Source organism: Acomys minous, assembly GCF_964271855.1.
Source record: "Acomys minous genome assembly, chromosome: 16".
Lineage (NCBI taxonomy): Eukaryota > Metazoa > Chordata > Mammalia > Rodentia > Muridae > Acomys > Acomys minous.
In genome coordinates, this window is record NC_140498.1 from 56,372,726 (window position 1) to 56,397,168 (window position 24,443).

Genomic DNA, 24,443 nt, shown 5'->3' on the forward strand with positions numbered 1-24,443 from the left:
AGGATTTCCAGTGAAGAGAGAGACGGCCCAAACTGTAAGGAACTTACAGAGGAAACAGCTCCTCAATTCAGGACTCTAATAGCTCTGGGATTGGACAATGGCCCAGCCTTCATCTCCCAGGTTAGTCAGGCCTTAGAGCGGGCACTGGGGCAGGGTGGAAGCTGTATTGTGCATATACTCCCCAGAAGTCAGGACAGGTAGAGAGAATAAGGCCTTAATCAAATTAACTCTGGAGACTGGCGATGACTGGGTGTCCCTCCTACAAGTCAGGAATTCCTCCTACACTGAGGGAGTGACCTCTTATGATATAATGTTTGGAAGGCTCCTCCAAACCTCCCAAATACTAGAGCAGACCTATTAGCAGACATTTCTTTTTCTTTTTCTTTCTTTCCTTTTTCAACAGGATTAATTCACTTTATTTTCTTGTAAAAACCCTTATGTGGTAGCCACAGCTGGAGCCTGGGTCCTCTGAACAGACACTCTGGTGTGGGTTTTCACAAGATGATCAGTGAATTCCTGAGAAGGAGACTTGGTGAACACAGTTTCTTTCCAGAGATCAGGTGTCAGGTAGCTGTAGGTCTTGGAAATGGCATCAAAAGTAGCCTTGGAAAAGTTGCCCAGGGTGGCAGTACAGCCCTGGCTGATGTGTAGCAGTCATCAATACCGGCCATCATCAGTAGCTTCTTGGGCACAGGAGCTGAGACAATGCCAGTGCCTCTGGGGGCAGGGATGAGACACACCAAAACAGAGCCACAGCGGCCTGTCACCTTGCATGGAACAGTGTGGGGCTTGCCAATCTTGTTCCCCCAGTAGCCTCTACGCACAGGGACAATGGAAAGCTTGGCCAAGATGATGGCCCCTCGGATAGCAGTGGCTACCTCCTTGGAGCACTTAACACCAAGACCAACGTGCCCATTGTAGTCCCCAATAGCGACAAAAGCCTTGAACCTGGTCCGCTGGCCAGCCCGTGTCTGCTTCTGCACTGGCATGATCTTGAGAACCTCATCCTTTAGGGATGCGCCCAGGAAAAAGTCAATAATCTCAGACTCCTTAATGGACAGGGAGAACAGATAAATCTCCTCCAAGGACTTGATCTTCATGTCCTTAACCAGGCGGCCCAGCTTGGTGACGGGGATCCACTCCTTGTCTTCGGCTTTTCCTCCACGAGCCCCGCGGCCTCGACCACGGCTATGGCCTTGGCCAAGACCACGGCCCCTAAAACCAGTGCTGAATCCTCCACCGAAGCCACCTCACCCTCCTAATCCTGGGCCCCTGGGTCCTCCGGGCCCTCCCATTGCACTGGCATCAGCTGCCATTTAGGACCTCAGCAAACCAGCAATCCCACCCAAGTTGCTGCTGGAACCTGGAGCAACCAGAACCGGAACCTGAAGCCTCAGCTTGGAGCCCAAAGCTTTGAAGCTTTCCCTGGAGCAGTTCTCTCTAGGAGTGTCTTTTGAAGTGTTGAACAGCCAAAACAATCCCAAGTGTCCTCTTCCCCCCCCCCCCCCCCCGCCCCTCTGCCCGTGAGGGCGCACCTCTTGTTTTGGGCTCACGTGTGTGTGTGTGTGTGTGTGTGTGTGTGTGTGTGTGTGTGTGTGTGTGTGTGTGTGTGTATATCCTCTCAGACAATTTTTCAGATGGCAACATCCAAGCTCCCCCAGGAAGCGGTTCGATTTCTAAGGGGATAAACATCCTGCCGTCTCACTTGTCTGTTCCCCATCCCACACTTAGGATCAACACAAAAACATGTTTATCTCCTCTTCGCCTGTACCTCAGGACTTACTCCTCGCCTCTCTGTCAGCCATCTTGTCACTGGGCAGGAACCTGAACTGTACATATTAGTGCAAGTCTTGCCCCAGGTTTCCGACTATGAAGGTACCGTGGGGGCGCAGCCACATGGGTCTCACGACACAAAAATTGAGCAGCTGCTATTCTGAGACCCACACTAGTGGGGCTAACTACCGGACACCAGCAAATATAAACCCCTTAAGTGAACAAGGCAATAAAGACAGCCCAGCTGCACTCAGCCGCCCTCTTCCTAGAGAATCAAGTCCGGGGGCCCCAGGTTTGCTGTGGTTGAAGGAAGGAGGACCACGTGAGACCCTTGGAGGACAGTGCTGTTCCTGTGCTAATCACTCTGGGGTGATCAGAAACACTCCAGCAGAAACCAAAAACAGCCTCCTTGGTGGGGAAGAGCCGAGAAGGCCCATGAGCTGCTATAAACCCTTTTCAGCAGGTCTCCTTGGTCAACCTCGCTCGTTAGAGCCCTAGTTGGTCGCCTATGTCTACTGTTGCTGCTGCGGACCTTTGGGCCTTGTGTTATTAATGCCTTTGTCTCCTTTATGAAGAAAAGGGTGTCTGCTGTTCATGGTCCTTAAGACCCAATATAACCCCTGCTCGCAGAGGACACCCTTGGAGTCAATGGTTTGATTCCTCGTACAACATAAGCTTGACAGTTGTTCCACCCGTTCAGCTCACAACCTGAATCTGACCCACCGTTCCCTGCCCTAACCAAAACACCTTGTTGGTTTAGCTTGAACGTTCCTCATCACGAGGCCCTAGGGTTTTGGAAACTCTCTAGGCTCCTATAACGTTAGATTTAGCCAACGAATCTAAAGGTTAGAGAGCTCTTCTTTGTCTGGGTAGCCTAAATGTTGCAAGTGTATCTGTTGTGGTCTATTCCATATAAAAAACTGTCCCCGAGAATTGCAGTTGTAGCAGTCCTGGCTCCTGAGTCCGGCTGCGTCCCCGATCAAATGGTTTGGAAAAGAACGTTCAATGAATCATCGGTTTGGAATTGATTCTTGAAATCTGAGTGGTCTGTGGGCTATTAGGGGACCCCAGCATTTGCACTGAGGACTGAATTTTCCAACATGTGGACGTCGGGGAGACACCTTCAGACCGCGGTGCCTTGGTAATAAGGAAGCAAGGGCAAGTTGTCAAGAAATTCCTATGAGAGGAAGTGCCTACCAGGAAATGGACTCTGTGGGTGGAGCCTCGGACTCGTGTTTGTCTATTGGCTCGTGACCAAGTCAATCTTGGCAGCCTACCCAATGGCATAGCAAGGGAAGGTGTAACCTGTGCTGACAGAGGTCATTCTGAGAGTTGGCTCCGCCCCCAGAGAAAACTGAACTGCAGCCACTGGACTGGCCAGATTCTGAACAGGATGGATGATATTTAACCTCGCTGGAAAACACAGGTGGTCAGTGTGCATCCAGAAAAGGCCCTGCCGCCATCAGGCACGAGGTGTCCCGTCAACAAGCCGTGTTTGCTTTGATGACGAATATTTAGTAATTTTCCCTCATTCTCCTGAAATGAGGTTGTAATTAAAACAACATCAAAACCAAACACTAGGGACGGGTGTAGAGTTCTTGTCTAGCTTTGGAGATCAATGTTAGAGCAATAAATGAATGGATGGATGGATAAATAAATAAACAATGCTACATTGTTCTAATGTATGTAAGTTAAGGTAGATATGGTTGTGTTGGGGGTACAAAAGTCTTGTACCCGCAGATCACTAGGGAAACCAGGAATGTTAAACACACAGGGGCCTCTTCTCAATAGAAGAGATAAAATGCTTGCATTCTATCCACAAGGCTGGGAGTGGGTTCTGTTAATGACCTGGTGACCTCTTTGCTATCTGTGGAGGCCGACCTCACCTACCTTTAGCTACAATCATTCTCCAGAATGATTATCCTAGACCCTTTCTTCCCTAGACTGTCCCCCTATTCTCAGAAGAGATGATGTCACATGTACATTATGGCTGGCTGACCTCTATGCTATTGGTCAGAGGCCACATTAAATTCTAGGCCGTTTAGCTACAGAACCCACCCACATGGTCACATGTGTTTTGCAAAGAAGTTTCTATATAGCCACGCCTTAGGCTTGATTATGCACCTGGAACCAGAATGACTGTTGCCTGGAAACCTTTTCCCAAATTGCACCACGTTTTAAATATGCCGACAGCGCACTGTCTGACATTAGACTCCGCAAGTCTGGTCCAGGTTGATGAAGGACGTCTGCCCTGGGTTTGCATTCTCATCTCTCTCGTGGCTTGCTTCCTTTTCTGAGACCTGCAAGGATGGTCCCCTCATGGATGTTTACACCTTTAATCTCAGCACTTGGGAAGCTGAGGCAAGAGAATTCCCCCAACTTTGAGACAGCCTGGTCTACAGAGTGAGTTCCAAGCCAGACAAAGTTATAGAGTGAGATTCTGTGTTTAAAAAAAAAAAACCAATAAAACAAACCCCCAAACAACCACTACCAACAAAGCAAATCAAAACAACAGCAAAACCATTACAGGTGTAGTAATTTATTTAGTTAGTTTTTTTGTTTTGTTTTGTTTTGTTTTGTTTGAGATAGGGTTTCTCAGTGTAGCCCTGCCTGTCCTGGAACTCACTCTCTAGACCAGGTGGCGTGGAACTCAGAGATGTGACTGCATTTGCCTCCGGAATGCTGGGACTAAGGGGTGCCACCACACTTGGCTATCAAAGTATTGAAGTCTAGCAACCAAAAGCCCCCTTTATCTCACCTAACTAACATGCCCGATCAAAATTAAACACCTCATCCTAGCACAGGAATTAACATTTTTACCTTTATAAACTGCCATTTGCTTATGGGCCATGTCTGTCTCCTCGCTACCCAGAGGCATCCTTTGTCCCACTCTGGGACAAACGCCCCTCCCCCCTGTCCTTTGCTCCCTCCCCCCCCCCCCCCCCCCCGCACCGTCTCCCCTGTTCCCTTCCTCTTCTCCCTCTTCCTCTGTCTCCTGTCTTTGTCCCTTATTCCTGCTCTCTGTCCCTCTGGGGCAAATTAATCTCCTTTGTGCTGAGAACTTGGGGGCGTCTTGAGCTGACTTCAAGGCCAGCAACTCCTTCCTGTCAGATGGCCCCGTCAGGCTGACGCCTCCATCATCAATATTTATCCTCATCCTCCGGTTCCGGTTCCCTCCTGGTCCCCAATTCCCCACAAATCTCATCTCTCCTCTCACACTCCGACTTTTCCTCTGCCCAGATGATGGCTGCACATGCACCTCCCCTCAACTCAGCAACTGTCCAGACGGCCTCAGACATCAGACATGGGCAAACTCCACACTCCTGACTACAAGACGTAACTAAACCCAAGCCGCATCCTCTCCATCACACACACACACACACACACACACACACACACACACACACACCATACACACACACATGCACACCATGCACACACACACACACACGTACACTCGTGGCCAAGCCCTCACCTGGGTGAGGTCATCCAACAAACTCAAGCCCACTGCCCCCTCCTTCAATGACCCCCACTGCTTGCTTTGCTCCTCTCTTCCACACCCTCTATTAGTGGGTGTCCCTCTCGCCACTGATCCCCCAGCTGCCAGTGCCCTACCCCCGCTACTGACCACTTGTCCCCTTGACCATCCAAGTTCTCCTTTGGGAGCCAAAGCCAAGTTCTCTCGACCTTTCCACATCACCCCAAAAAACTTGTTACAGACCGGCCCTCTCACCGTTTGCCAACAGCCTCCCCAACCATCCATGCTCCTAAAATAATTCAGTTTCAGAGCCCACCTAAGCACCCCAGGAAAGACATTCTGATGTAACAAAAGCCTCTCAAATTGTATTCTCCCCTGCACAAGCAGACCCTGCCCTCAGACGACAGTGGTTCCTCAATTAACCTCATACAGACAACAGAAATGTCCCTGTCCCCTGACGAGAACTCTCAAATTGGCTCGTGCCGACCAGCAAAGGTGAATACGGCCAGTGCGCCTGGATGTTGCAGAAGTCGGTCAGGTACCTCGTGGGGAGCTGCCACCTTCATAGCCCCATGGCCGTCTCCGGGGAATTCCACCGTTATCGCTATAAAATGGAGTGATCATGGCCACCTACAGAAGACCTTGGTTCACAATCTTGACAGCAAATTTGGCAGCACCTGTGATGGGTTGGTCCATGGGTTGTTCGGCAGGGGCAGCTGTGGTATGCCGGTGGAGCGCAGTTGTCACCATGTTGGGGTGCGCCTCGGAGGAGATGCAGCTGCCTTTGCGGCTCCTGTAAAAGCGTCGATTTGCGAAGCTGCACTTGGGTGGGCTTGCTTCTTTCTCCTGAGTATCCTTTCCGGGGTCAGTAAACATTCCTTTACATCCAGGTCACCACGGAAAACCAGCCATTTGCAGCTTAGGCCGTCTCCCTACGGGGATGCGGCCAAAGCTCTGAGGCTCCATCTGGCAGTTGCGGGTAGGAGCAGGGCCCTCTCTCTGTATTCTAGGGAGTGTGCGTGTGGCTCCAGTTCTGCCAGCCCCATTACATGTTACACATCACAGGCTGGGGTAGAGCCTGCTGCGGGACCCTAAATTATAAACCAAGGCAGTGGAAGCCTACGATGGCTCAGGGCGTGGTGTAACTCAGGCTTAGACAGAGGCCAAGCCTCCCACCTTAACAGGAGCAGCTTTCTCTACCAGTGTCTCCACGGAGGACAGACAGCTTTGGCTACCCTGAGGAGTCGTTAGAAGCAAGGCCGGCTCCTGGAAACACTGTGGGCAGCGAACCCCAGGACTGTGGCTTGGGGAACGGAACACAGGCCTTGGGGCGATCATCCCATCCATGCGGGACTACACCCTCTGAGGAGCTGGTTGCCATAGCAAGTCAAGGCTCAGTACATCGTTTTTCTCCCTCTCTGGCAGCGCGGCAACCCCTCAGTGGACCGCGACTCAGGGGCATACGACTAGAAGCCAGCCCCTCTGCTATTTTCACGTGAGGAAAGAGACCTCCCATAAAAGTGTCCTGGTGGTTTGTGAACGGAGCCCTGGAACATCGAAGCATCCGGGTCTACACCTCCAAGAAGGAATCCTGAGGCTGAGATCCAGGGTGAAGTTCAAAGCTGTAGCTGGGCGGGGCTGGCTGACGCTTGCGCAGAAGGGAGGCTTGGGAGAGTCTCTGAATAGTTCCGGGAGCCACTGGATGGCGCCTCAAGGCTCTTGTTTGGTCCGGTCTTTGCACAGAGATTCGCTGGAGCCTGAGTTTGTGGGCGATGCGTGCTGATGACCTTGTAGAAGCGGTACTCGCCTTTCAGACCACAGGCATCTGTTTCCATGGCTTGAAATTAAATAAATAAATAAATAAATAAATAAATAAATAAATAAATCTGTTCTAGCGAGGTGGCAGTAGTGGCTTGTGCCTTTAATGCCCGCACTCTGAAGGCAGAGGCAGTCAGATCTCTTGAGTTCGAGGCCAGCCTGGTCTAAGAGTGAGTCCCAAGACAGCCAGGGCTCCACAGAGAAACCTTGTCTCAAAAAACTATAAAATCAAATCAGATCTGTTCTCATATGCTTGAGGTCTTCGGCCTTCCTTCCCACCTGCATCCTGTCACATAGCTGCCCCCCCCCCATGAAAGCTGTTCTGCCCTTCAGATGCCTTAATTACTCAGGAGGGGGCTCTCAGGTTGCCAGGGTTACCAAATGGTTTACTAACCCAGCAAGTCTGAGAGGACAAAACCAGGCACGAATGGAGCATCCTTCCTGAAGATGTCCTCCCATCCAAAGGCCCACAGGCCTTTGCCAAAGAAGCTGCGTCAGTCGGGAGAAATCAGGCAGCCAGTAGGAGGCAGAGCTGTGAGGTACCTCCTGCATCCCTAGGATGCTCCAGCGCAGGGTGCACACATGGCCCCTTCACTTATGCTTCCTGAGGGATGTGGGGCTCGGGCTTGTACTTTTGCCTTGTGCCTTAGTATGCTGTTTTGCCTCTGGCAGACCTCTTTACCTCTCTGATCTTGGTCTCTGCAGGTGAAAGCAAGGGTGTTGGGCTGATTCTCTCTTAGTTCCCCTCCAGTTGCCAACGCTATAGACTCCAGGATGCTTTACGTTTTGCCCTCCATGTTATCAGTATGCCAGGCCCCAAGAAAGACAGGTGCTGGATACACACAGCGAATATATTGTCTTTGCCTCTGTTGGCTTCTCAGATCTCTCTCGACAGTGGTGGTTCTCAACCCTTTAATACGGTTCTTTGTGTTGTGACCTGCAACCATACAATTATGTCCTTGCTACTTCATAACTGTGATTTTTGAGGCTGTTATGAATCATAAAAGAGATCTGACATGTGACCCCTGGGCCCACAGGCTGAGAACCACTGCCCTAGCACCTCCTCTAGTCGGTACTGAGGACTGAGACAGCATCTTCCCCGCAACAGCACACACATGCCCACTTCACCCTAACTATGTTAAACCCATAGAAAACCTGAAATGTTGGCGGAGTGTAAGACTGAGACCTCCAGAGAGATCTCTAGGCTATACCCGGAGTCCCCAGAGAGAAACGGAGTCCGGTGTCGATGTGATACACATAGGAATTTTATTGAGTCGATGCGCATCGAGGTCTGACAAGCTCTTTCAAGCTGCTGACCCCTGAAAGCAGGAGCAAGTGCTTTTTATATCTTTTTGTAAAAGCAGAATTTATCAGGCTAGCTAGGAGGGGTGAGTACATTCCAGGGCTAGGGGTAGTGGAATATTTTTAGATACAGATGGACCCTCAGCGTAGGCTGGCTCGCCTTGAGTCAAGCTGGACCCTACAAGGGGCCAAACAGCTACAGAACACACATAGTGATTTGATATTGATACCTTGGTTCAATATCAACATTGCTTCCTGGCTCCTCCAGGAAGCCATCAACCAGAATCGCCAATTAGCGCTTTGCCACATTTGTCCTCCTCTGCCACCTCCTGCGCCTCTTTACCACAGCCCTCCAGGAGGCTCATGGGATCCCTGGCAACCTTTCTAACCAACGCTTGCTGCCAGTCCTTCCCTGAGAACGATCCCTTCACACTGTGGAGCTAATGCGAAAGCGCTGTCCCAGCCTGAACCTGTTCTGTGCTGGCCGTTATAACAAATTACCCGAGGCTGGGAGCTTTATGAAGAAAAGGTGTTTATTTTGGCTCACAGACAGGATCTGGTGAGGAAGTTCAAGATCAGGGACTGGTCAGTTTCTGATGAGGGTTTTAGAGCCTCGATTCAGGCCAGAAAGGGGAAGTGAGTGAGCGAGAACAGAAAGGAGAAAGACCAAGGCGAGGAGCCATGTTCATTTTGTGTCATCCCACTCTCACGGTAACGGTTCCACGAGGCCTCTCTTAACTTCTTCACAGATGGACATCAGCCCCCAAGACTGCCTTGTTCCCATGAATCTAATCTCTTCCTCCAAGGCCTTGCTGCTTAAAGGTCAAACCAACCCTCAATACCATCTCACCGGGTACCGCTGGGAGAGAAAACATGGCCGTCCCTTTAAGATCACACGAACATCCCCCCTCCCCCCAACAGCCTTCAGCAATGGTTCAAGCATCCACTGACAATCCTTGGCTGAGCCACTGATGGTGGTGGCTGTAAAACACAATGCCTTTGCTTTGCATAGACCCATAGGCATTTAAAAGTCCACTGCGTTATCATCTACTGCCCAATACTGCTTCCGGTCTGAGAGGGCCCCTTTGAGCTGGCTACTCTGAATTTCTGACACATTCCTCTTAATTGCAACTTAATTGCAGTTTTTTTTAAACAACAAGATGTTCTGGGCTCACCCCACACTTACTTTATCCCAAAGTCAAACAAATTCTGACATCCTTTGGTGAGAAGGGCAGATTGAAGACAAATAGAAGGCCTGAGAACCTTTGGGAGTCAAGCCAGGCAAATAGCTGCTTTGGGGGCTCCGGCCAGAACCCTCTGCTTCTCCAGCCTTCGCATCATCTCCTTCTTGGGCTCTGGGTCAAGACTGTGCCGGGGGCAGAGAGGTGGGTCTTAAGGTCCTCCCAGGATCCGCTCGCTGCTGTCCCGGCTTCTGCTCTCTCCTGGCTGGTCCAGACACAGGGAAACATAGCATCTGAGACATGGACTGGGTGTGGCCTGGCCATAGGGCCACTTTGCCTTGTTGCCGAACAGGGCTTTGGTTTCCCCTTGTGCTGGGGACAGTGGCAGCTCAGGAGGAGGGACTGGGCACACATGTCTCAGGCTACTCACTCTTAGGTTGCTCAGGAGCCTGAGGTGAGAGGGGATTGTGGAGTTGGAATCAGCAGTTGAGGCTTCTAAGGTTGTTATGCTAATTTATTAAAATTTCCTAGCTTCACTAAAGGGGAGGGGAGGAACTGTCGGAGTATTTACCCACCTCCCAGGGGCTGCGGTAGCTAGTGTTTGGCACTGGGCCTGACCTGGTGGACGCTGTGTATGGACGCTGGGCCTGTGGATGCTTCGTGAAGGACAGAGACCCAGGGCAGCATCCGCAGAAGGGAGAGACCTGGTTGACACGGTTATCATCTGCTGGCTCAACATCTCCTAATCAGGTCAGCCCTTCCATAACGGAGGAACTGCTTTTTAAAAATTAATGACTTTCTAATGAAGTTCAAGGGAGATTTTGGAGTCAGCTTCCTGGCACCCTTCTGAGAGGAATTGCTGTCACAGCAGGAGAGATGGATGAGTGGAGAGGGAGGGCGGGGCTGGATAGTGGCTGCCTTCAGGGCTGACAGCAAAAGTCCTTAGGAATGCTTTGGTGCCATCCTAACGGCGTCGCTTGGAGGGTTCTGGTGTCCTGGTCTTCAGCGGACTGCTTCTACAGCAGGTCTGGTCCTCTGATGCAGCAACAGCCATCCGGTCAATTGCGCATTTAGTCAGGCCGTGTGTTTGTCAGCTTTATATTGCTATGATGGGGGACCCGAGGCAATTAACTTATAAAGAGAAAATGGTTACTTTGGCTCATGGTTCTGGAGGTTTGTGTGTCAGACCAGACAGCCAGGCTCTGCGGAGGGCAGCGTATCATGACAGGGGCAGGCAGCAAAACAAAGCGTAACTCACAAGCCAGAAAGGAGAAAGAGAAAAATGGAGTGGGAGGAGAGGGGGAGGGAAAGAAGAGAGGAGGAGGTGGAAGTGGCGTCCGATAGGTAAAAGGGTCACCTCCAGGGATAGGCACCTCCTTCCTTGAGCCAGGCTCTGGAAGTTTTCACTCCACCCAACAGCGCCACCTGGAGGCCAAGCCTTTATAGTGCCGGGCTTTGGGCAAAAGGTTCAAACCACAGCCTGCTCCAACCTGTCTTTAACGTGCAGCCCCTCCCGCCCCCGCATCCCTCACCCCCCTCTGCACCGCTCACCCCTGTTAGCATCAGGCCCCGTCAGCATCAGCACGCCTTGCATAGCTCTTTCTCGAAGGTCACTCCCAACGCCATCTTCTCTTGTGGTTCTATGCTGTCCGCTTGCTCTCCAGAGGCTCGTGGCTGACAGGGGGGCCACCTGGAGCCGACAGTGGTGTCTCCCTGGAAACAGGCAGCTCCAATCCCTCGGGAGAGTTTCAGTAGGATCCTCCCTGTTTCACCCTACCTGGAAGAGTGTGAGCAGGTTCCCTCCCTGAGGCCAGGGTTCACAGAGCACAGCTCTGGGGACCCCAGCTGGAATCTCTGACCCATCTCTGGGATCTTGGGCCACAGTCACTTCCTCTATGCTGACCCTCGAGGGTGGGCTACATCCTCCTTTGTAGAACACTGAATCTGTGGGTTGCCTCACCTCCTGGCCCTCTGCTCTACATCAGCCCTCCCAAGGACTGTTGGGCTGCTCAGCTTGCCAGCCTCAGACCAACCTCACCTGTGCCTTTGCTGGACTTGTGGCCCTGGTAGCCTGCCTTGGATGCTCTAAGAGCAGTGCCTTCTGGGTAATTGTCTAAGTGGCTTCGGAGCAGATCAAAATTGCTTCTCTGGATGGGTTACTCTGCTCCCAAAGCTGCCCAACCCGCCCAGGCTGGCCCCAAATTCAGGCTGCCCTCTTGCATCTGTCTCCTTAGAGTTAGAAGCAGAACCCCTCACTCCATAATAACAAATTCAGGAGAGTCGGAACACAAAAGAGTCTCTACTTTACAATCCTGTAAAAAGGAACATCAGCCTAAGAAAAGAAGGGCTGGGTACCAGTTTGGTACAAAGTGTGGTGTGTGTGTGGGGGGGGGAAGGGGGGCACTGATTGCAGAATATTCCTGCTCCCCTTGCCCCCTAAGGTGGCACTCCAGAGACTACGACCTTCAGATTCCCCCCAGCGTAGCCCCCTCACTAAATCCCCCATCCTACCAGTTCTGGAGGCAAAGTCTTTTTTAATGACCCCCTCCTTTTCTAACCTGGGCTCAGCCATGCTGCAGACTGCCTGTAACTCTTCAGCCAGTTACAGAAAAGGGTAACCCCCTTTTCAGAGGGCACCAGACAGACAGGTGCCAGCTGCCGAGCCCAGCGCGCAGTGCATATCTGTCCTTCTCTGATGAGCCCTGAACGCTACCCGAACGGAAAGTGAATTATAACAGTTTACTCTTTGGCTGAGCACGCAGATCACGGTGTGCACCACCACGCCGGTCTGCCGCGTTTCCCACCGGCTGCATTCAGCTTGCTCATTTATTCACTGACTTGCTGTTTGGGTCAGTTTTCCGTTGCTCACAAAACACGGAGAAAGGCAGCTGGGTAAAGTAAAAAGGCTTCCGCTTTGAGCCGGGTGTCCATCTGGTCCTTGTCCGGCTCTGCTCTCTGTTGCTGAGATAAACACAGGGACCAAAAGCAACTTGGGGAAGAAAAGAATTTATTTCCTCACAAGTTACAGTCAGAGTGAGGGAAGCCAACCAAGGCAGGAATTCAAGGCAGGAACGTGGAGCAGGAGCCTAGGAGGACCCGGGCTTACTGGCTTGCTCTCTCTGGCCTGCTCAGGTAGACCCTTCTGCCTAGGGAGTAGCCCCGCCCACAGTGGGCTGGGCCCTCTGACGTCAATCATCAACCTAGACAGTTCCCCAGAGACCAATCTCATGGAGACAGGTGGAAGGGGTTAGTTCTAGCTAGATCTGCGACGGGCTAGCTTTGCAGGCTCAGGTGACTCGCCCTCTCAGCTGCCTCTGGTTCCTTAGATGTCACACGAGGAACATTACAAAGCCGTGACAATACAATAAGAAGATATCAGCGGAGCGCTTACCACGGGGCCCCGTGAGGTCCTGTGTGGGCCAGCAGCTGCCTCCTTATGAGAACCCATGGACGTCTTTACAGTCTTTCACACACCCGCCTCCGCTGCCTTGGGCCTGTGTAGTTCCTGCGGCAGTTGAGGAACCCAAGGCCTAACATGAGGTCCCCTAGTGCCACAGAGCTGATGGGATTCAGCGTCCTGGAAGGGGCCACAGGGATCAAGTCAACATGGGCTCCAGGACCTCTGTCCCCAGGGAAGGCATATCATGGCTGGGTTCTGCTGCCACTGCCTGGTGGCTGTTTCATTGGCTGTGGACTCCTTCTAGATAGAAGCTGCTATCCCTCGCCTGGGCTGAGCAGAAATTATTTTTAGATTTCTGGCTTCCTACCAACCCTGGAATTTCCTCCCCCACCCCCCATCTCAGGCAAGGCATACCCCCCTCCCTCCCCCGCAACCCATATCACTGTTGTCAGGGGCAAAACATGTGGTACTTTTACAACCAGGACACCAGCTTCTGCCGCAGGGGACCCAGCCCGGGCTCCTGGTGGCTGCAGCTAAGCTCTGAGTGGCAAACCGGACAGAACTGGTGCCTTCTGCATGCTTGCCGGCTTTTAGCACGCACAGCTCTGCAGTCACACACTCGGCTGGAACTGTCAACACGTGGAAGAAAACGAGGTCATTTGCATGGGAGCCTGGGCTGAGCAGCAGGTGCGTGCATCCGCTGTATCAAACGGGGGGGGAGGGGGTTAGGGGGTGGGGAGGAGGCCCGGCAGGGGGCACACTGTCCTTCCTCATCAGAGGGGTGACAAGGGCCCCAGAACCATGCACCAGGGCCCTTTGCTTCTATTGCTGAAAGATAAAATGGCGAGAAGCAAAATCTCTGGCCACCAAGCCCCAGCAGCAAAGCCGGACTTCCGGAGTATGGGATGGACATGGGCAACCTCAAATGATTTATCCTTTTTATCAAGGAAGGCAGAGGCTTGGTGCTACAGGACCTGGGACAGAGCAAGGGCGGCGGGACTCTCAGCCTCCTGGCACCACACAGGGGATGGCAGGGTGGGGTGGGGGTGGATTGGGGGGCGTGGGGAAAAGCTGCAGGAGCTGACCAACGGACTGCTGTCCAGATGCCACCTGCCTTGTCCCCGATCCTCCCTGCTGGGTCTCCGGACCTCTGCCTCCAACCCCAAAGCTGCTCTAGAGGCCAGGGATGGGCGGATACGTCTCTGCAGTGCTCAGGTCCTGGAGAGAGCGTCATCAAAGCTGAGTAAAGGACCTTGGGAGTGAACCATAGCTCGATTCACCAGTGCTTCCTACACAGCGAGGAAGATTTATTTCCAGTTTGTGGGGGAGGGTCTGTTCTCTCAGGCAAGCTCCATTAAAACCCTGCATTCTCTGAGAAAAGTCTGGAAGAGGCTTTTTGCTTAAGCGGGGAGAAGCTGCCCTCTGCTGGCCACAGCCGGGAACGCTACGGCTGGCAGGATAGTCGTTCAGGTTTTTAGTGTCCTCCCCCCACCCCCACCCCGTCAGGCCCCAGCCTAGCTCAGGCCAAGTCTAGTTCTTAACTCTGTGCTCTCAGTGAACGCTAATAGCAGCGGTTGAATAGAATTCCGTCTCAGAAGAAAACAGTTAACTAAGGAGTGGAAAGAGACTTATCAAAAGCCACTCAGCGGGTGGTGGTGGCGGCGCACGCCTGTAATCCCAGCACTCCAGAGGCAGAGGCAGGCGGATCTCTGTGAGTTCAAGGCCAGTCTGGTCTACAAAGTGAGTCCAGGACAGCCAAGGCTACACAGAGCAACCAAACCACCCAACCAATCGAGCAAACAAACAAAGCAAAAACAAACCAACCAAACCTCACGCCAAGTTTACAAGGTTTTAGAACTATTTATTCTCATGTAGATTGTTTGGGGGGGGGCGGTTATTCTTTATGCCCTCAAAAATGAGTGTTTAACATTGAGAGTTGTCACCAAAGAGTGTGCATTCTGCTTGTGTGTTTGTGAGTCCTCTGGTAAAACTGTGCTCTTGGGGGTTGCCGAGATGGCTCAGTGGCTAAGAGCATTTATTGCTCTTGCTGAGGACCCAGGTTCGATTCCTAGCACCACATGGAGGCGCACAACTGTCTGTTACTCTAGGATCTACAGTATCTGATGCCCTCTTCTGGTCTCAGTGGGTACTGCATATATCCTGTGCACATACATGTAAGCAAACACTTATATACACGGAATAAAAACGAATCTTTTTAAAAAGTCTGCTCTGGCATTGTGCCACATGGCTGGCATAGCCACAAGGGATCCGAGGTCTTGGAGCCCACCAAATTGTGCCCAGTGTGCCCTTCACTATTCAGACTCAAGGATTTTGACGTCTTTTTCTCTTATATTCATGCCAATTAGCTCGAATCACAGAGAGCACTTGGAGCTGACAGACCATCCGGCTGTCCCTGTGTTGCTATTCCCTCAGACAAAGCAGCCTGACTTCTGAGGACCAGTTCCAGCAAGGTAGGACAGTGGTTCTCAACCTGTGGGTCGTGACCCCTTTGGGGGTGGTGAGCCAACCCTTTCATAGGGGTCGCCTAAGGTCAGAGGAAAAGATAGAGATTGACCCTACGATTCATAACAGCAGCAAAATTACAGTTATGAAGTAGCAGAAAAACATAATTTTATATCGGGGGTTCACCACAACATGAAGAGCCATATGAAAGGGTTGCAGAGTTAGGAAGGCTGAGCAGGGCGGGGAATCTTCTTGTCTCCCAGATGTAGGGCCTGCAGGGGTTCTACATAGCAGCTGTGGTCTTTGGAGTCCGTCCTCTGGCAAGATCTCTCGGCCCAGTTATCCTGCTGTCCAATCAAAGCACATACACAAAGTTCACATGACATCCTCGGGGCTACCATGCCAGCGTAGAAGAAAGCGGTCACCTGGGTGTGTGGAAACCAGACATTGCCATCAACGGACAGCCATTGATGGCGCCATGTGTCAGAGATGTCTGTGGTGAAAGCGGCTGGGCCTCTAGCCTGAAAACTTACAGAAGCGGGGATTCATGGAAGTCCTCAGAGTCTTTCGTGGCTTGTCGCCTGTGCTACACGTAGTGACGGTGAACCTCAAGTGTGCCTTGCACTTCCCCATGTAAACTGCATAGGCCACTCCCTCCCTAAATTAGCAGTCTCCAAACGGTTATGTACTTCTTTACCATAAAAAGTCATGAGCCGCCAGGCGGTGGTGGCGCACGCCTTTAATCCCAGCACTCAGGAGGCAGAGGCAGGTGGATCGGTGTGAGTTCGAGGCCAGCCTGGTCTACAAAGCGAGTCCAGGACAGCCAAGGCTACACAGAGAAACCCTGTCTCGGGGGGGAATAAAGTCATGAGTCTGTATACCTCTCATGTGTGTGTGTATGTGTGTGTGTGTATGTGTGTGTGTGTTTGTGTGTGTGTGTGTGTGTGTGTGTGTGTGTGTGTGTGTGTATATTATACTATAGTTGGCCATCCATATCCATAGGTCCCCATCTTTATACTCAATCAATCAGAGTTAAAAGGATGTGGAAATCAGTGTCTGGAGAGGCTGGGGAGATGGCCCAGTGGGTAAGAGTGCATGCAGCGTGTAGTAGTCAGGGCTCTCCGGAGAAGCAGAAATGATAGAAACCTGATGTCCCTCATGGCTTACAGCCTGTGGTCCAGCTAGCCCAACACTGGCCGTCTCTGTCGGAAGGCTGAGAACGTGTGGTTGTCCGGGGCAGCGGCCTGGATACCTCAGGCGCTCTTCAGTCTGTGTTTGCATCCCACGGAAGGCGGTTCTAACCCCAGTGAAGGAATGCCCAGCACCGGATAGGGGATCCTGCCGGCGAGAGGGAGGGCAAGCAGGCGACAAGCAGAAGCATCCTTCTTCCTTCTATATATGCTAAATGTGGGCTGCTACCGGGCGACGTGGCCTAGCTTTAGGGTGGCTCTGTCCACCTCAAATGACCCAGTCAGGGAAACTCCTCCAGTCACACCCAGCTGCCTGGGTTTTAACTGACCCCTGATGTGGTCTAGTTGACAGCTAAGATGAGCCATCGCACTGCAGGCAGGAACTGAGCTGAAGGACATTGCCTATGTCAAGGGCCAGGCATGCATAGCCTACCATTTATAACCCTACTAATAGGCAGAGCCAGGCATGCTAGCCGAGCGCTTATAGCCCTGCTTATAGGCAGAGACCAGCCTAGCTCTAGGTTCAGGGAGAGACCCTGTTTCAAAGGAATAAAGAGGAATTTATAGAGGCAACACTGCACATCTTCCTCTGACATGTGCTCACAGGTGCACATGTACACAAGGACACACTGCCCCCCAACTGTGTCTATACTGAAACTGAACAGGCTTTTAACATTATTCGGGCCGGGCGGTGGTGGCACACGCCTTTAATCCCAGCACTCGGGAGGCAGAGGCAGGTGGATCACTGTGAGTTCCAGGCCAGGCTGGTCTACAAAGTGAGTCTAGGACAGCCAAGGCTACACAGAGAAACCCTGTCTCGAAAAACCAAAAAAAAAAAAACAAACAAACAAAAACATTATTCTGTTAATGCACTGTAGCAAGTTGCCTAACATTCATATCTTAATAGATAAACGTCACAGATGGGTATATGTAGACGGAAGGCCGAGGGCACCTGCATATACCATACAACGTAGTGTAAAGGAGTTGAGCATCCATGGGTTGCGGGTTCCTCAGGGGGACCTGTAGCCAATCCCTGCAGACACCAAGGGCTGAACATACACGCCTACGTGTGCACACACACCCTCCGCTGTCAATCCATAAGCAAATGCCACCCGAGCCTAGATTGCTTTCGTAAAATAACCACAAGTAAGAATGTGTCGTTCTGCTTTCCACAGTGAATCTGCTCAGGTTCCTGCAAAAGAGACCCAAGCATCTCCTGAGGGCCTGAGAAGGCGGGAACCATCACCTCGTTTGCACAGCGAAAGACAAAGCAGGCCAAGTGCTGTACGGAAAGCAGTCCGTTTGCACAGACCGGAAGCTCATCCTCCCACCTACTCCCAAGCGGGGGAGGAACTGTTACATTGTGTCCCTTAAGGAAAAGCTCCGATGCAGGCTTTCTGAATACTGCTGGGCGGCACATCTAACGGCCGCAGCTCCCTGCCCTCCCAGTACGCATCATACCTTGCATCCTGGAGGGAGCAGTGTGTCCCCTGCCACACACACACACACTCCCGTCAGCCTCTCCGAGTTTCCATGTCAATGATGGGTTGCCATTCATTTGCTATTTTTTTGTTGTGTTTTTCGAGACAGGGTTTCTCTGTGTGGCTTTGGCTGTCCCGGATTAGCTTTGTGGACCAGGCTGGCCTCGAACTCACAGCAATCCACCTGCCTCTGCCTCCCAAGTGCTGGGACGGAAGGTGTGCGCCACCACGCCTGGCTCTATTTAAACACTTCTAAGGAGGTCTGTTCTCTGCTGGGAAGGAGAGAGGAATAGGGCAACTCAGACAGCCTTGCTGGCTGACCCGGGACTGACGGCTTGCTCAGAGGCCACCGTGAGGTGCTGCCGGGTGCAGGAAGAGCATGAAGCGACAGCCCTTCTGGGGTGCACGCTGAATTTGTATCTCTATGTCCAAATCTGTGTCTCCTCTATTCCTTAGATCCTCACTAGCGCACATTCTAGGGGGTTCACCATGACCTATGCTGTGGTTAAAGTCTTAGTCTTGGGGCTGGAGAGATGGCTCAGCACGTAGGAACACTTGCTGCTCTCTCAGAAGACCAGGGTTCAGTTCCCAGCACCCACATGACAGCTCACAACTGTCTGTAACTGCAGTAGCAGAGCATCTGATGCCCTCTTCTGGCCTCTGGGGACACTGCACCCATGTGATGGACAGACATACACACAGGCAAAACACTCAGACACATAAAAGTGAATAACAAAAACATTTAATGTTTGCCATTTTATATATATGACGACCACTGGTGACTTTTTTTTTTGGATAATCATATACAGTTCTAGATTTCAGGCAAAACTGCAAGTTTCTAAGTTTTAAACAATTCAAAGTAGCTGAATTTTGGGCAATAAGTTAGAGACGGGGTAGGAACTGACTTCGCGCCAGAGATCAGACAGACCCTAGGAACAAAAGGCAACTTCATGAACGTGGACTATGGATGTGAGGAAGAGGAGAAGGAACAGAGGTCAGGGATGGAAGCCGGTGGGGAGCCAGGTGGGGAACACAGACTGGGGGAGGGGCGGGGCAGGCTCTGCATAGTGGAAAAGCAAAGCTGGACTCCCGGGCAGAGTTTTCACCTGCTGAGCAGATGCAGCCTGCTTAGCTAAGCATTGCCTGGGTGAGAGCGCCTAGTGGCACCATGCGGGTGTAGCCCATCAGCAGTGGGAGAACCCCAGGGTCCAGGCGGGAAGAGGCGCCTAAGAAAATTTGCGATGCCTGGCGTTCATTACTGTGACGGATCCCATGGTGGTCAGGGAAGGATCTGGGTTAGGCGGCCATGAGAGCTTGGCTTCAGCGCGGGGGGGGGGGGGGGGGGGGGGAATCGGTGCCTTGTGGGCAGGGTTGGGGGTGGCGGAGGTGTGAAAGAGAGAAGGGAGCCCCTGGAAGTCTGAGGGAAGGTGTAGCTGGGGAGGCCGGTGGGCGGGGGCAGGTTCTAAAGCAGACCCCAGAGGGAACGCCAGGCACTACCTAGCTGAACTTGAAGCCTGGGGCTTTGGATGGACAGGGGTGACTTTGGGCTCCAGTCTCTGGTCACCCGGGCTGTGAAGGCGGCCCTAGTGCGGTGTGGTTTCTGTAGGGCTGCCTGCTTGTAATTCCCAGTGCCCTGTGATCTGCTTGGAAGAGGCTACGGAGAGGCATCTTCCACAGCTCACGCACAGGCTCTGGCGTCCACCCATTGCTGGCTGGGAACACTACAGGCCTGAGAGCCCGAGGGTCCCGCCTTGGCTGCACGCTGGGCCAGGTAGAGGGAAATGTCCCCCTTGGGGATGCTGTGGCTAACTAAGAAAGTAACGCCCTCCGGGGTCATGGGAGCGGGGACATGTCCAGGCTTCTAGAACACGGGACTCTAGAACAAAGGTGTGCTCTGCTTTTCTCCTCGGCCCAGCCTTTGGCCCAGAAGCAGGAATGTGTCCACACAGAACCAGGTTCTAGAATTCTCTCGTGGGTGAGATGTTGACGGCACGGGAGCTACATGCACTCAAAATCTGTGTAGCGAAGGCTTCTGTGAATGGTCTGTACTCCTTGGAGCCGATGTAGACCTTGGCCGGCTATGGAGCATTCCCAGCTTTAGGCACCAAGAGTGGATGTGTCATGAAAGGGCGAGCGTTTGGTGGGGGGTGGAGTGGCGGGGCGGGGGGGGGGGGGGGGGGAGGATTTAACTGATTTGGTCTTTAAAACCCTGCAGGCCGATCTGTCTGCCTTGGCCCGGGCTTGCCAGCTGCAGGCCTGGCTCTCTCCTAGAACAGGCTGGGATCAGATTGCATGGCGTATGCAGCTCCTTCCAGCCCCTATGATCAAGTGGAAAGACCTTGAGGGAACATCAGGAACAGCAAACAAACAGCAGCAACACACTGTGTTCTTTTTTTAATCAGGACCTTTTGAAAACCAGAAAACGTTGGGTCGCAATTTTTTTTTTTAAATAACCAATAAAAGTCTCTCAGCGAAGTCATTTGCATAGGATTCAGGGCCTCCACGCTTCCAACATACCTTTAAAATCTACAGCCAGAGGCTCTTGTGGATCGGCTCCTTGTAATAATTCCTGCTGCACACAGCCCAAAGACTGTGGGGCGAGCCGTTTTCCTGACCGTGCTCATATCGTCCCGCACATGGCCTTGCTTTGCTCCAACTCACCAGTGCCAAAGCTCTGAGCACGCCCCACACCCAGCAAGCATCTTTTATACAGCACAGCGTCCTGCACAAGCTGTGTTCATAAGTAGGACACTTCATTGCTGGCAGCAGAGACCCATTAGCAGTCACACACTGGCACTCACAAGGATAGCAGACGCAGAGGGCTCAGGGCAGAATCACTCCTGAAGAAATTGGCTAGCAGCGTTAATTTACAGCAGGCAGGAAAATATTTCTCCAGAGGACCAGCCAGCGGTCTCCTGAAAAGTGGCTGAGGACGGGTATTTAGGGGATGGCTCCTCCACGCCGGGCGGTGCTCCCACTGCCCCGTTTGAGGAGGAGGAAGAGGCAATGCCAGCATACTGAGTGTGTGGATCAAAGGGCAAGACTGGGCAGATTAAGGATGGCTGGATGTGGGGTCTTAGGTGATAGCGGAGGTCTCAGCCAGGTGTGGTGCCACACACCTGAAAGGGCAGAACTGGGAGGGTCTTAAGCAAAGGCTAGCCTGGGCTACATAGTAAGACTGTGGCAACTGCCCCCCTGCTACAAATGAATTAACTGATGATAGAACGCTGCCCTGGGGGTTCATGTTGGGATTTGAAGGCGCATTCTAATTTAGAATAATCCCTGCCTGTGTTACAATTCTGCACACACCAGCTATGTGTTCTCTCATTTTCACTTTGGAAGCGGGGAGTGGGGGTGAGTGGGTCATCCTCCATAGCCCTGGCTGATCTGGGACCCAGAACTCACTGTGTAGACCAGGCTTGACCTTGAACTTACAGAGATCTGCTTAAGCTGTGGTCATAGTCTCACAGCCTGGCCTCTGTCCACCACAGCTGATCTCCAACCCATGCTCCTGGGCCCTCCTTTAAATGGCTGTCACTGGATGTACCAGGAAAAACATAAACTCTTACACCCTGACCATGTCACAGGGCGCCCTTGTCACATGTTCATGCTATGTTAGATGCAGATGGGTCTACTCCACTTCTTTCTTTCTTTCTTTCTTTTTTTGAGACAGGGTTTCTCTGTGTAGCCTTGGCTGTCCTGGACTCACTCTGTAGACCAGGCTGGCCTCGAACTCACAGTGATCTGCCTGCCTCTGCCTCCCGAGTGCTGGGATTAAAGGCATGCGCCACCACTGCCCGGAACTCCAGTTCTAATAGAGGAAGCTGCCACTGCCAAGGACGGCACCCTCGTGCCCTGCTTAGCTCTCGTCTGAATGCTGTCTTACTCAAATTTTATAAAATCCCTGAGAGATTTGCCTATTTTATAAATCAAGAAATTGGTGTTTGAGAGGGTTACCTGTACCCTCACCCACTGAGCCACAACCCCCAGCTACACAGGGAAATTCAGTCTGTGACTGTGCAGCACTTAGCTAAGTCCCCGGAAATGAGGGTGGACCGTGGAGGACAGGGTGGCGTCCCTTTCCCCTACAGTCTCCCAAGGGTTCTCAGTAAACAGAGCAGCTGTGGCACTAATTCATTTCTCCCTGTGTGTAAAGCATCTGCCTAAGGCTATTAGCCACTAGCTCAGCAAATCCAGATTTGGATCTATTTCAAAAGATGACGATCCTGCACCAGCCAGGGGTCAGTGTTAGGGTGGGCTTTTGCTTAAAGTGAGATGTAGGCTTTGATTTTTTTTTTATTAACCTACTTTACTTGGGTTTTTAAAAATGCCTATACCTCCCTTCCAAGATAGATAAATGATTTAGGCAAATGGCCTTTTGCTCTATGACTTATGAACTCTGGATAAAATAGTGTTAGGAATCAACGAGGCTTGGGATTGCTCAGTCCAGTTCGAGGTGCTGGCTTTTCTCCTGATCCACTGGGGACCACCACCCCTACCCACTGCAACACCTGCTCTAGATAGATTGGAGAGAAGGAAGCTTAATGAAACAGGACAAGCAGACGTTTTTAGACTCCGGTCCCTCAGGAAGATTCCACTCTTTATCATAAGGATTCCAGCCGACCTGCTAAGCAGCAAACCAGAAATCCAGCAAAGGGGACTGCAACAGCAGCAGCTGGAACCCGGAGCAGCAGCAGTAGCCAGAACCCGGAGCAGCAGCAGCAGCAGCTGGAACCCGAGCAGCAGCAGCAGCCGGAACCCGGAGCAGCAGCAGCAGCCGGAACCCGAGCAGCAGCAGCCGGAACCCGGAACCTCCAAGCGTTCTCTGGTTCATTTCTCTCTAAGGGGCGTTTCGAAGTGATGAACAGCCAAGCGATATGAATGGATGCAAAAGCAAAAAGCCAAGCCGCTGGTTTGGGGCTCATTTATATCTCCTCTCAGAGTCTGTACCAGGATGCTTATCAGCTGGCAAAGACCATGCCCCAGAGTGAGTCAGTTCCTCTTCTGGTGGACAAACAACGCACACCCTCTCACAAATCTATTTCACACCCCACACATGGGATCAAAACAAAAGCAGATCCACACCCACTACAGTGCTAGGGGTTTGTGTGACCCACAGCCCAACATGGGGGGACAGCAAGGCAGACACTGAAGGAGCCTGGAGGCTTCTCTGCACAATGGCCTGTAGCTAAAACATAAACTTTCCTCCCTGCATTGGTCATGGTGTTCACCACAGCAACAGATCCCAGAGTAAGAAACGGACTGAAGGACCAACGAGACAGGACAGGCAGGGGCGACCCATGGTGCGGATCTGCCTGCTCCTAAAAAAAGAACATTTGGTGAACTTGACTAGCCCACCGGACTCTTATTTTGAAGCATTCTGATGTTGACACTTGTGCTGAGGTTACAGAGGGAGCCACCCCTGTGTGGGGGAAATCTGTGTGTGGAAAAAAAAGGCAGGTGTTGGTGCAGTGGGTAGGGGTGGTGGTCCCCAGTGGATCAGGAGCAAAAGTCAGCACCCCGAACTGGACTGAGCAATCCCAAGCCTTGTTGATTCGTAACATTGTTTTATCCAGAGTTCCTAAGTCATAGAGCAAAAGGCCACTTGTCTAAGTCATCTCAGTTTTATGGAGATGGGAACTCAAGCCCAGAGACCTTAGAGCAATCCCGGGGGTCACACGGCTGGCAACCAAGAGAGCCACATCTACTTTCTCTATTTTCTGTGGCTTGGATAAGACTTGATGAAGAAACTGGTACTGAGGTTCTGGGGAAACAGCAATGAGGGAAGCCAGCGCAGGAATCTGGAACACACACACACACACACACACATACACACACATACAGACACACATGCATGCACACACACAGGTGTACCTACACAGGCACGTGCACACACAGGTGTACACACACAGGCACGCACACACACACTCACGCACACACACTCACGCGCGCACACACATAAACATGCATACACGCATGCATGCACACACGGGTGCATACACACACACACACACACACACACACACACACACACACACAGGACCACCTACCTAGGGATGGCACCGCCCACAGTGGGCTGGTCTCTCTTACACAGATCATCAATCAAGACCAATCCACAGACCAATCCGATGGAGGAAGTTGAGGTTCTTTCTTCCTGGGTATGTTGGGTTCACAATGAGGCTTGGCCATCGCAGAGAGCCTAGCATTTCCAGAAGACCCTTCAAGAAAACTCCTAGAGATCCAGCTACGGACAAATGAATGCAATGAAGCCAGTGAGTGCCACTGGACGTCCTGGTTTCCTGGGGGAGACAGCCCGTTGCATTTACTCTGGTCGCATTTCTTTTCTTGTTTCATAGG

The 24,443-nt window shown here is 52.0% G+C and overlaps 1 pseudogene across 1 annotated transcript; it reads right to left on the reverse strand.

The window, feature by feature from the left end:
- Positions 1–412: 412 nt before the first annotated feature.
- LOC311586383 (small ribosomal subunit protein uS5-like) lies at positions 413–1,316 on the reverse strand (annotated as a pseudogene). Its single transcript has one exon. The product of its transcript is annotated as a small ribosomal subunit protein uS5-like (transcript).
- Positions 1,317–24,443: the final 23,127 nt, after the last annotated feature.